General features: G+C 33.6%; 1 pseudogene; it reads left to right on the forward strand.

The window, feature by feature from the left end:
• Positions 1 to 4060: 4060 nt before the first annotated feature.
• LOC128192352 (uncharacterized) lies at positions 4061 to 12911 on the forward strand (annotated as a pseudogene).
• Positions 12912 to 13847: the final 936 nt, after the last annotated feature.

The raw sequence follows: 13847 nt of genomic DNA on the forward strand, positions 1-13847 counted from the left end.
TGATTGATGGTGATTTGAATTGGCGACATTGTTGGTGCACGTGTTGGCGATTGCGACAGATTGGTGATGTGGTGAATAAGAAATGTCATTAAATAGCGCTTATTTCGACTTGGTAAACAAATCATACATGCTAACCATAACTTAGTTATTCATATATTTCCCCATGCTGTTTTATTATCGATGGCGAGTTTGGTAAAAGTCACCAAAGTCAGTGACGTAGTTTTGGGTACTACGTCACTATTTACATTGGTGACAAGGAAGAGTATATATAGCAGGCGGATCTAACAGAGAGGGAGAGAACGAGCGGTAGGCTACAGAGAGTAAGCAGTAACCAGCAGAACTGAACAAAATGTAAGTTTGGGAAACAGTTATACAGACACCAAACATTTACGGAATATTAATTACTAAATCTATATACGTACGTTAGGTGCCAGTCGACATCCCCCACCCCCGTGTTATATTTATTTGCTGCTTTAATCATTTACCAACCAAGAGTTCCAAGAGATATACCAGTTCATATTAATAATTATATTGCTGTTTAATCACAATTAAATTTCTATAACTTTTAAACCGTGTTTTACTTGATCCTCGGGCACGTTACAATAACGACATAATATAATTGTACGACTTTAATCAACTGTTAAACCAAAGTGTTGAAAAACTTGAAAATTAAGTCCTCGAAAACAATAAGGAAATGGGGGTGAAACCTTTCTTAATTCGTAAACGATATTTCTTAATGCATGAGTGGTTTAAGCGTATTATCTACAAATGTACGAACATGTATTTTCAAATGTCTAATTATTAAGCAGCACAATGAAAAAGAATTAATGTTGTACAGGATTACAAACAGAACAGGCGTTTGTGAAAATATCATGGAAGTGTATCTCAGTATAATGGATCTGTTAAAGAATTTTCATATTGTTAATCATTGTGTCTGTTTAACTTCCTTTTAATTTTTTAAAAAATTTTATTGGAAGATATTGAAAACCCACAGGGGAATGTTGAATGTAAAGTAAACGATACATTCACCAAAAATATATGTGCTGAAAAATGTGTCTAAAACAACACATCAGGTAAAGTGGAAACAAGCGTTTTTTTGGTGAATATTGATATTAAATTTACTATATACAGACTGTAAAACTTTTTAATTGATTTTTTGATTTATGTGAAACGAATGAGAATGACGTGTAGACAAGATGTATATCTATTTTTACATGAATAGTTTGTTCATTTACTATATGTTTACTTTGATGGTACAACTTAACAATAGGTTTCCTGTATATTGTACAATTGTCATGACATATTGTACGATACACGCCTCATCGTGTAACTTTTTTGCTACTTTTATTTCTCTGTGAACCATATACCGATTTAAAAGGAGTTTCCCATGTGTGTAAGCAAAATGGATATATATCTGAACACATATATGCGTCATTATAAATGGAAAGAGCTTTTATTGAATGAAAAAAGTCAATCGATCAGAAAACTAAAACTCACGTGGTGTAAAATTAAGGTTGTTCAAACGATGATCCCAACAAAGGAAAGGGGTCGAATGTTTTAATAGGGATATATAAAGAACAGTCTTTTTCTACAAAAACCAAATGGGTAGAAAGGCTTAAATTTATGAGGAAGCATCCTTAGGTGGTGTATATTATGTTTGGTCAAATCATCACCCCAAGGGGTAGGGTTGGCCAAATTAGGTGGAAGGTCGAGTTTTCACAAAGGGAGATGTAAAGAAAAATCTTTAAAAATCATCTCAAAAACAAATTGACTAGGAAAGCTTAAACTTTTAGTTAAGCATTCTCAAGTAGTGTAGATTCGAGTTTGTTATTCGGGTCACAAGGGGGGTGTCTGTTTTAATCATATGAATATACAGATAAAAATCCTTATCCTTATAAGAAGCACTAACAAACAAGCAACACTCGTTATCTATAGCGTCGGATCAAAAGATACACGGTTATAAGATAAGATATAAAAAAGCACTAAAGATAACCAACGACACGAACAATAAAGTAAAAATTGTTAAATTTTCGGGACAACCCGTCCTTTCTTCAGGACAACAAAATAAAATATACAGCATATCACCATCATCATCCTTTTGGGTCCATGTACAAACTGTCCTTTTTGTTAATTATTCAACTTATTAGCTCGTTCCTTAATCGATTTTGTGATTTTTAATTGTTTTTTATCCATTTTATTTTCTTCATTAAACTCCAATTAGTTTTTACACTCTTATGTATATTAATGTGGTCTTTTACAGAGCCTATCTTCCCTACAAACCTTCAATACGAATTGCCTTACTAGTACAACTTAATTAACAGCAACCCCCCAATTAGAAAATTAATTCGTTCGCGTTATCTTTCAGCACTTTTTCAGAGACATTCAGCACACCTCGGCAGATTCGTACCTCATCTCGTCCCCAGGAACCGGGGTGTGTTTGAATGTCATTTTCATTAAACGCACACATCACACTTGTAGGTCTTACTAAATTAGCAAAGTTAAAAGGAGACTTGAAACCAGAATATATATAAGATGTCCACTAAATATGATACCGGAATCGGCCGAGGTGCGACGAATGCTTCACAGACCGTCCGCCGCACGTCCGCTGCGTCGGACGGGATTTTTCTTTCTCGGGCTTGAAATCTTTAAAACAAAGGTGTAGCTGCCACGTTTCGATCCAGTGTTTATATATTATTTACATATTATTCTTTCATATGTAGTTTTTATTTTGTTGTCCTGAAGAATGACGGCTTGTCCCGAAAATTTGACAATATTTTACTTTATTTTTCGTGTCGTTGGTTATCTTTAGTGCTTATTTATATATAATTAAACACTTTAAAACACTGTTTCAAAATTGTTACCGGTCTCCACCATTCGGTGTTTATTGTCTAAAGCAAAACAACGTAGAACATATACTATGACGTCACAATATGAATACAGTCTGGCAAGTGACGTCATACAACAAATTTGCGCCAAAAACATATGAAATCTAGGTGAGAGTCTATAGAAAGCACATTGATAGCCGTAATTAGTAAAATACAAGTAATATATGAAAAATGTATAGATAACGATACATAAAATATAGGAAATGTCTATACAAACTAGTATTAATGTAGTCTAAAGACAATAATGTTCCCTTTTGTTGATACCAAAAGGCATACAAGTATTTAACTTTTTCTTCCACAAATTTTCTGTGAATTTTCAGTGTATAAATATATATATATATATATATATATATATATATATATATATATATATATATATATATATATATATATATATATATATATATATATATATATATATATCTGTGTGTGTGTGTGTGTGTGTGTGTGTGTGTGTGTTTTCTTTTTTTTTCAAATCTCATTTGGTCAATAAAGCTGTAACTTGAGTTGAAGCATCAATTCAAGTTTGTTGAATAATGATCCATGACCTCCGTTGTTGCCCCAACAACGGAGGTCAAAGTTTTACAGAGTCATAGAAAAATATGCTAAGACCCTCGTCCTGCTCTTGTTATTGTCTGAAGATCAGTTATGAAATCACGATCGTCTCTCTTACAAATAAGTTCTAAAGCAATATATAGACCTACTCCTATCATATCTGTCTTTGCCTTAGCTGCCGTCATAAACATTTGCATTTCTCCGATGTTTTGATTTCGATTAAAAGATCAATTTTATTATGGGTTAATAACCTAAAGTATCCTAAAGACCCATTCGAATGATTTCTGATCTCGATTTACCAATATAAAATCAACCTGCAGTGAATAAGTATTTCAAAACCATTTTCGAGAGCACGGACTGCCTACACCGTCTGTTGAATAATATCTATCCGCATCTCTTACATTTTCCTGTACAAACAAAACCCCGAAACTTTTATGATTAACTTTTTTGAGAGCCAAAACATGACTAGCCACAGGACCATAAAAGTTATGTTGACAACGCAGAGTGTTTAACAGTCGACTTTGCGGTGTTAACAAATTCCAAAATGAGTAGCTAACTGGTAAGTGCATGTATGATGCGAAAGCGATTCGCTGCATGCACTGTCTGGTGTACCGGTTGCAATGGTACAAGAAGCTTCTTTGGGGTAATAATATTGGTGCCTATCGGTCATTTGGCCTCCATGGATTGCTCATTGACGGAGACTGTTGTCAATCTCCATCTGAGTCGCCTAACTTCTTTGAAAATTTGTTTTACCTATTATCCTATATTTAATTTTGCAATGGTGCATAGTATCTGCATGCATTAATTAAATAAAAATAAGTATTTCAGTTGTTTCAGTATGGTCATTTCATAATATTTGCAGAACAGAAATATAGAATATCACACTTTTGTTTTGACCTCGGCCCTGGTATCAGCCCGAGCGGTTGTTATCGGCCCAAGCCCGAAAGGCGCGGGCCGATACCATCCGAGGGCTGATACCAGGGACGAGATCAAAACAAAAGTGTGATGTTGTTTATATCATATATCTAAAATAAAAGACTATATTCAAATTCAAATTCCATATAAGAATATAATTTATCATGAAGAAGCTAAAGGGTTTTGTTCGGATTTACAAAACTCGTTCGTTTTTATTCCTTTTTATATGTGTTAAGAACTGTAAGAGTTGTCGGACTTTGTTGACAAACCATCGTCGTTTGAAATGCAGTTGAAGGGAGTCTATCGTCTGAGATGAAGCAATATCTTCTAGAATTCAAAATGATTGAGAGAGAAACTTCCATCATACGCAACTTCGTAATGAGTCAAATTCTTTCACTTGGATTTCGTAAGTTTCCTGCATGTCAGATTCCATTCATAAAAATTTATACTGTTAAACTTAAAGCAAGTTGTTTGAGAACGTTCTTAAGCGCATCCATTACTTTAAGTTAATTGACCACTTAATTTTTACAATCTAAACTCTGGTTTTCTAAGATGAAGCCTCGTTCCATCCTTCTCTCAATGATTTAAATGTTGAGTGATATTAAATAAAGCGGGCTATTATTCTAAATACACAATCGTTGTGTTGGTTACCTCCCCTTACTTAGATACATATCACTCTTTGGCGCTATTTTTGAAATATTATTTTTCAATTTTTAGCAATAAATAAAAATATTCAGAACTGTAAGGTGGTGCTTTGAATTATTTATTTATTATTCTATCGTTATTTCACAAACTAGTCTTAATTTCAAGCAGAGATATTTGGGATTAGCTATTTTAAAATTTGAGGGCAATACACCCCCTTGACGACGGGCTGAGGCAGAGAAATATCAGCCCCGAGGGCGATACAGCCCTAGCTTTTGGTTGCTGTCTAACCTAGTCCAAAACACGTGTATCAGGCGTGATACACTACTAGGTATATAATATAAAGTTATATTTGCTTGGTTATAACACTATATCTCTAATACCTACATGTAGTAATTTATGGTTCTAATGTGTGAGGTAGACTCCTGTTGACATTCAATGGCACCAAGCTCCCTATGAAAACATGCACCGCTGTTTTTAATAACATCACAATGACTGTGTTTGATCACCTCATAATACTCAAAGAATGATTCTTTTTTTAAATATGTTAACTGTTGATTTATGAGCCTTAAATGAATAATTAAGGTCTTCCGTTTCCAACGGAAGACCTTGTACTGATTCTGTTGGAAATTCTTCATTATTATTTTTCTTCTTCTTTTTCTTCTAGACGTTTCTTTAAACTGTAATATCTCGCTTGTTTGTCATTAGATTTTATTCAAATTTTCAGGGTTTATTGGAAATGACAATAGCTTACTATATCACAAAATATTTTGCAATCGCTACTTCCGGTTTTGAGTTATTCCCCTTTGAATATTTTTTTAGTGGGTCTCGTGTACCTGCAAAGGCTCCGAGTTGATCCGTAGCAAGTAGTTTTAATTTACAAATCTTTAAAGTAGACATCTTGAACGTTGTCCTCCTAGTTTTACATGTTTGATTAACCCACGTTTACTTCTTAAAAAATTACATCGAAATTTATGTTTCAAAAAATGTTAAATTTTGCTTATATCTTTGCTCAATAACTTTTTAGTTGTAAATTTTTTCAAAACACATAAAGAACAAAAGTTGTGCAGAATATTAAGAGCTTTCATTTGATACCATAAAAAAGGGGCTAGCCCCTAAAATGAGGGGTCTAGATTCCTTAAAAGTCTTTGCTTCATAACTCTAAAACGGTAAATTTTTCGATATCGGCGTCGCTGTAAAAAATGTTGTTTGTGACTTAATTGATCTGATAAAACTGTTTTTGTGTTCGGGTATTGCATAATATGAGGGTAAAAAGTAATACGTGTTGACCAGTACTCGCCGCAATTTGGCCAAGTTAACGAAACTCTCCCTCGCCCGCGGCCGAGAAAATCGGTCACCATGGTCGCGGCTGGGCTACCTAGCGGTCAGCGGTTATCTAATACACGAGAGTGCGTCTCTCATATATGAGTTTATTTAGCCGCAAACTCAAGAATTGTTTTAGTTTTGATTACACATAAAAGTTTATGGACTAAACGATTAGGTGTCAATTAAGAAATCGTTCAGTTAATTAATAAAAGCAATGTCATTCTCAATCTAAAGCAATATGTGACATATATCAATTGTGGGTTTCAAGTTTAAAATTAAGAAATTCTATTTGATAAAATATGGTCATTATACTGCAAACTTCTCAAATCTTCCTGGGCTCTGAGCTGTGCGTGTCTATGCGTTGTACCTTTACGTAATCTATCCTTCGTCCACGGCCGAGGTGATCAGCCACGGCTGCACTAGCTAGCGATAAGCGGTTATCTAATACATAAGATTCGCACACCGCGACGCACACTTGATGAATATGAACGTGTTTGAGTTTATATAGCCGTAAATACAAGAACTGTTTTATTTATGTTATAAAAGTTTGTCCATCTTGTATTCATTTTATTAAAAATTTGAGTGTAAGTGAATATCAATGAACGATATTATTCCAAATCGGAAACATCGTCAGACATAAATTAATGGTTGGTTTGTATATACAAAAAATTTTAACCCCCCCACACACACAAATATTAAATGATGATCATCCATCGCACTTGGCCGAGGAGATCCAGAGCGAGTGGACAATGATCCGCGGTCGGCTCGTGTTATTCTACATGTACCTTATCACCCGTTCATGTTTCATATTTTGCACGGACAGAACTATATTTTATTATGTTTTCAACTATTATAGGTTTAAGGGGAAAAGATAAATTTATTTTATTTGTACAGTTGATTAAGCATTGATTTAATTATACGATAGCGTACAAGGTAGTTTAAAAATCAAATCAAATCAAATTATAATCAAAGTCCCATGTTACATGTTTGCGGTAGGTGCTAGCACGATAAAAGAATGTCCTGAATTGTCCTGAATTGAGGCATTTGATGATTATTTTAAAGAATATTCACATGAGTTTTAAACAAATTAAGATTAGATTCTATCGGCCACATATTAATCACTCTGTAGTTTTTTCTACATGGTTGTTCGTTTGCTGCGCGCCCCCCCCCCCCCCTCCTCCCGCCCCGCTGACAAGTGCTCGCGCTGGATTTTTTTTAAGTTGGCGAAAAGATATCCAGATCTGTCGAAAATCATTTTTGGTGACTTCTCCTTATGTGTAACATTTTCTCCTCAACGTGTATCGTTTTCCCACTCGTTTGTTTATTCGGTCAGTCTGTGTTAATTCAATCGCCACGTGCGACCGAAAATCTTGTGTCGCTTCTCAGAACATATGTAATTGAGTAACAGTTGGAAGGGTGTTTTTATAAACAATAAGACTATTGTTCGAAGTCAATCATCTTCACATTGAAGATGTGAAATCGTAACCTGAGAATGTGGCTAATAAATTAACCTGTTAAACACGCTAAACTTCTATAGTTATGAAAAGAATAATTCATAATGTATTATAATTAAAAGTTTGAAGTCAAAGGAAATTTTGTTCTTGGGAAATACGACTACATTATGCAATGCAGTCGATCGCCATAGAATTCATCAAAGTACTGCAAGTGTCGACAGATTTCCTATTTCTTTGAAAGACCATGATAATTCACTTGACTTGCAGACTATAATATAGCGACATATCTGCCTCCCAAAAATATATGCGCTTCTCAAAGTTACACTTAAGTAAGGTAGATGTGCGTTATTGGGGATTTTATTTATTGCTAATTGTATGAAAATTGATAAAAAAAACTTTAAATTGAAGTTGTGTATCATGAGGTTGTAATGCAACTTAATTTACTTACAAGGTTAGCTACAGCCAGTGGAATACTAATTTTAGCTGAACAATGAATATCTGATGTACATACAATGTATGACTGCACATACGGATTACGGACCGTGGGCAGACGATACCCATGAAAGTCCTTTAATACATCAATGCGCAGTTTGATCTAAAAACCAACCAGTTTCATAACTTCTTCGAATTTCTCTAACACGGACTGTCTAATTCCTTCCCAGAATTCAAATTTACGCAAGCGCAATTGAAGTTTTTTTTCAATCTAATTAGTCAACCCACTGACATAAAAATAAGGATTTTTCATATGATTACATTGTCGAGAAAAGTAATATTCATTTCTGTAAATAAGGTTATTTAATTCACGTTACATAGCGGTGTCTCTATGAAACAGCACCATCTGGTGTAAAATTTAGATGCTCGCTTTTGCATAAATTCTCCCGCTTATCTTTTTTTTTTTAGCTGATTATATAATATTTTGAATGTCCAAGTCTACTCGTATCATTAAATAATATCAGACGACACACATATCCCTGTAGAAAAGTTCAGAAAAGCCATCAATTTTGACTTAATACTAAATTTTGTCAGCACGTAATAATTCTAAACTTGCACATAGTCTTCAGAAATTTAGAAAGATTTAAATAAAGAAGTTATCCCATAGAAAAGGTTACGTGTTTTGTAGGCGGGTTCGGTTTTTAAAAAAAATACAATTCCTGACATGAATCATGAGTACACACTGTTTATAACAATGCTTGCTACACTTTGAAAATTTAACTCGCCATTAGACATCTCATTTTTTGATGAATTTTTGAAACGATTACACAAACTGTGTTCGACAAATAGTTTTTCTTAAACATTTTCTTCCTTTCTTTTTCAAAACACGTTTTATATAGAGGTTTTCAATCACAACACGTTTTTATAACAAAAGCAGAGCTGAAAGTTTAGTCATTATAATCGTTTGACACCATATCACATATATTTTCAACCCGCAGCAACAACGGAAGACCTACTCGTGGCTTTGCCACGAGCTCTGCTCTAGTTTCTTTATGATTTCAGTTCAGAATGCTTATCTTGGCCTTCTGCAAGAAGAGAGGACACTCCTTCAGAAAAAATGAGGTTTTCATTCTTCTCTGCTTTCTGATGGAGAAATGGACGATGAGAGACTAACTGTCCTGGCTGCACCCTAAAGTGAAGTTTTACACCTATGCCTTCATCACGATGCCAATCTGCAGTAACCACCACTGGCTACTGTTGGTTGCCAATGTTACAGAAAAAACAGTTTCGATGTTGGATCCCCAAGGACACCAATATCCAGACATAGAAATCAAGTTGAGGTAGCGTATACTACCTTGTAATTTTAGAGGCATGCATGGTCTCCTTAAGAAAAGAAATTTGTTAGATATTTTAATTTTTGTTTATGATGCTTTAATTATTATTATTTCCAATGATCTAAAATATTAATATTTGTCTGAAGATTCTTGGTTAACAATTTATAAAAGCCCTCATAAAATTCAAGAACTAACACCCAGATTTGGTTGACCATTTTTCTTATATCATTTAGGGAAACAACATTTGTAGATATAATTTGATTTTAAAATATCCTTGTAAATTGTTTAGGAAAGGAAAAAAATATATAGAAAACTATAAATGATAGTTTTGAAATACGATGTAACGTGTATTTATGGACTGTTCAGCCTACTTATATTTACCCCGTAAATTACATTTTTGGCTAAGGATTGAAAACAATTGTAAATGATAATGATGATTAATTTTATTGCACCAAGTACGTTGTATTTTCTTGTAGTATTTATATATTTTATTGATTAAGGGAGTACATGCACAAGAGGGAAAAGTATATTCCAGAAGGATTAGAAAAATGGAGCAGTGACCACAAAGCACTCAGTTTTCAAAGGGATGACAATAGTTGTGGTGTCTTTGTCTTTATGGTTGGTTTATTTAAAGCATGAACTTAGATTACGCCTGTAAATGGTTTAATGTTGAAATTGAAAGATAGGTTTAAGATATATGAAATATTACAAACCTTATTACAAGGTTACATATTTTATACTATGACGTCGCGCACGGTGTTGGTGTTAAAATGTCCTTTCAGGGTGCGTGCACAGTATTAGACTTTTTTTTCATAAATCGGTGTTAAAAAATGAAAATTTTACTAGAAATAGCATGTAGATAGGTAACACTTTTTAGGTACATATCTCAAATAAACTACATTATCTCGGTGAACTTTCATTTTGGGAGGGAAAATTTGGTGGACTCATTATTTTGATAATGTAACAGATATTCGTCATAAGGTTTTTGACGTAATCAATCCCAGGAATCGACGCGGGATCAAAGAATTCTCAGAATGAAGTAGTAGATGCGTAAAAAATCCTCGAAAATTGCCAGGGCAAGATTAGTTCATTACCAAAATATAACTTGTGATTCAGGAACTTGCAATGATCTATTGAAGTTTTTTTTAAATATATGACTTTTAAAAAAAATTAATGAAGAGAAATTGTTCCTGTGTAAAATTTTTGTAATATATATTTTATAATAATTTAATTTTCTATGATAAAAAAAGATCTTTATGCTGGAGTTTATTCAAGACACGTGTCACAAGAGATATATTTCAAAGTCGAACGTTATGCGTAGCATGGCGATCACAAGTATCATGCTCATTAAAAAAAAAATGTTGGCTATATTTCATAATAAAAGAAATAATTTTAGAATGTGCATTTTCATAGGTTGTATAGCCATTAAAAAGAAGCAAATGTGTCCCCAAATTTTCTTAATAGAAACAATTTAAAATGTCTACATGAAATGTCACACTTTTATAAAAACACATTAAACTACATAAGCATTGAAAAGAGAAAGTAACTTAAACACTTCTTTTAAAAAGTCGCGCAAAAAATCACAAAAAAGAATCGCAGCTAGAAATGTGCTTTTTCTCCAAAACAATTTGATGCCAAATATACAAGCACTGAAAATAAAAATAATTGATTTTTAGAAATAAAATGATGTCAACAATATATGTCACGGGTACGTAAAATGACGCAAGGACTTTAACGTTACGGCATGCAGTATGTGTGCGGGGTTTTTTTCTTTATAAAAACAGTTCTAGTGAAATTTAATAATAAAAACTTTCAAATTATTTTGTGAAGAAGTAGTAAAAGTATAAAAAATAATAATGATAAGATATAGGAATAATAACTTAAAGACAAAATTGATGACAAATATCTGAACTTAGCTGGTCGAATTAATTTATGTTTACGAATTAGATATAGACGACATAGGTACATGTAAAATGACGCAATGACGTTAAACGAGATGTGACGATGAACATTATTTCAACAGGATCTTTGGCTAAACAACAAAACAAAACAACAGGATCTTCGACTACGAATTAACATGAATAATGAAAAAAAAACATAGAAGGGTAGAACAGACTCGGGAATGGAGGAATTTTGTATATCATTTTTGAAACAAGATCTATTCTTGACAATATATGACGAATTTCAGAGGAAGTTCATTTATGAATTTAAGAAAAAGAATTGAAAGCTGTGAGCGAATCGCATGCTTTTGAACATTGATATTTCTTAGAAGTATATATTTATATAACAGTTTTGAAATCTCTTACATTTGGAAAAAAATCAACTTGAAGGTCTTTTTTTAATTTTTTTTTGTAAGCTGTGGTTAATGAAATGTATCATTACGTTATATGTGAAAAATGACGTGTTTTTTTTACATTACCGAAATTAACACCAACACCGTGCGCGACGTCTTAGTATTTTCTGTCTTATTTTTATAACTCTTTTCTGTAACGTAAATGAGGCGAGTTCATGTGACCAGTAACAGAAAGTATATAAAGCAGACAAGAGGGGGATAACGTTTACCAGAAGAGGGGGATAACGTTTACCGAACTCCCTTTTTAAGAAGCCAATGTCTGGGATTTGGACGCATTGCCAAGACTGCTCTATCTGGGTCCACCTGCAGTGTTCCAACAAAAGCAGAAGGAAAGCCTCCAAGAAGGGCCATATTTACTTGTTATGTGGTTGGTGTGAAAAATGTAAACTTGGATATTAATACCGAGCGCAGCGAGGATTAATGGTAACACGTACATTGGCCGCCTTTTTGTTTTTATAAGGTTAGCTCGATCATTGACTGACTGGCACTTACCGATGTTAATTGTCCCTTAACTCGATTAAATACTTTCCAATGTTTCATTTGAAGGTAATTAAAATTCTAAATAATAAAATGAAAACCAAATAGCTTAAATAGTACTCAATCAAAAAATACGACTAGTTCTACGCATGTCTTATCAAATTATCAGCTGGAAAAAAGATTAACATCAAAGAACTGTTCTTTAAGATACTGAATAAAGTATTAAATTGTTTTTACCGGTAGTCGACTTAAGAATTAAATTGATGAACAATGAAAGAAGAAATAACTTTTAGTTGGAATTGTAATATATGTGAACACAACCTAGCCATTCGGTTAACTCATTATCTCCACAACCTGGGTAGTTTCACAAATCAAAATCATTTGACAATTCGTACAAAAGACAATTCTATTACAGGAATCACATTACTCTCTTCAGCTATTTCCGAAGACAAATCTCGTACGCTTTACGTACGAAAAATGAGGTCATAAAGTAGACTTAGCACGCGAAGTTTAGTTTAACTTTGGCTAATGATTTGAGTAGGCGGATCCTACTATGTGTGTTTCAAATAAATTGTTGTACAAAAATCAACTTGCACTGTTTCAAATTTGCAATTGGTACAACGGTCACACCGTTTACCTGTTATTGTTAATGTCAAGGCCGTAACTAGACCTATATTTTTAGTGAGGCGAGGGGTCTGGGGACCGCCTAGGTCCGGACCCCAGCGGGTCCAGGGCAGCGCCCTGGTGGGGGGGGGGGACCAAGGGGACGAAGCCCCCCGGAAGTTCCTTGGTTTTCGCTAAAATAAAGATTACACTTTAATGTTTTTCTGTGTTTATTTTTCAAATTGTATCGTTTTTTTATGTGATGTCCTATAAGCAGTTTTAAAAAATTTACATTATGTATAATTTTTATTACTGGGTATCGAACTGTAGCTGACCATTTTTTCTATGTCCAGTTTCATCAAACCTCTTTAGAATATAAAAAATACGATCAGTATTTTACACCTGGAGAAAACTAAACCCCTAGGCTAAAGGCCAAGTTCAATAACGCAATATGTTAGACCTAATGGACACAATGACATATGTATTAAGTATAAAATGTTGTTCTATCTAGGTTTCAGTTGACTCATTGGTATCATAAACATCAACCCAAACCTTTATCTGGAATAGAATCACTTGACTTTCTACAAGATCCTGTTTTCAACCACAGATCCATATTTTCATTACGTCATTATACATTATGCATAAATGACGAAATGATCAAACACACCTACAGTGGAGTGTTCGATTTCCGGAAATGGGAACTAATGCTTGAAATAATTCATTAGTTAAAAGTACAAATTTAAAAAAAAATCAAACTTCAAAGGCCTTTTAACATAATAAAAAGAAATAAATCTCAAAATTTTCAGTGAGGCATTTGCCTCACTTGCCGCAATGGTAGTTACGGCCTTGAGTGTATTATGTACATTCCGTA

This window comes from Crassostrea angulata, chromosome 1, assembly GCF_025612915.1.
Source record: "Crassostrea angulata isolate pt1a10 chromosome 1, ASM2561291v2, whole genome shotgun sequence".
Taxonomy (NCBI): domain Eukaryota; kingdom Metazoa; phylum Mollusca; class Bivalvia; order Ostreida; family Ostreidae; genus Magallana; species Magallana angulata.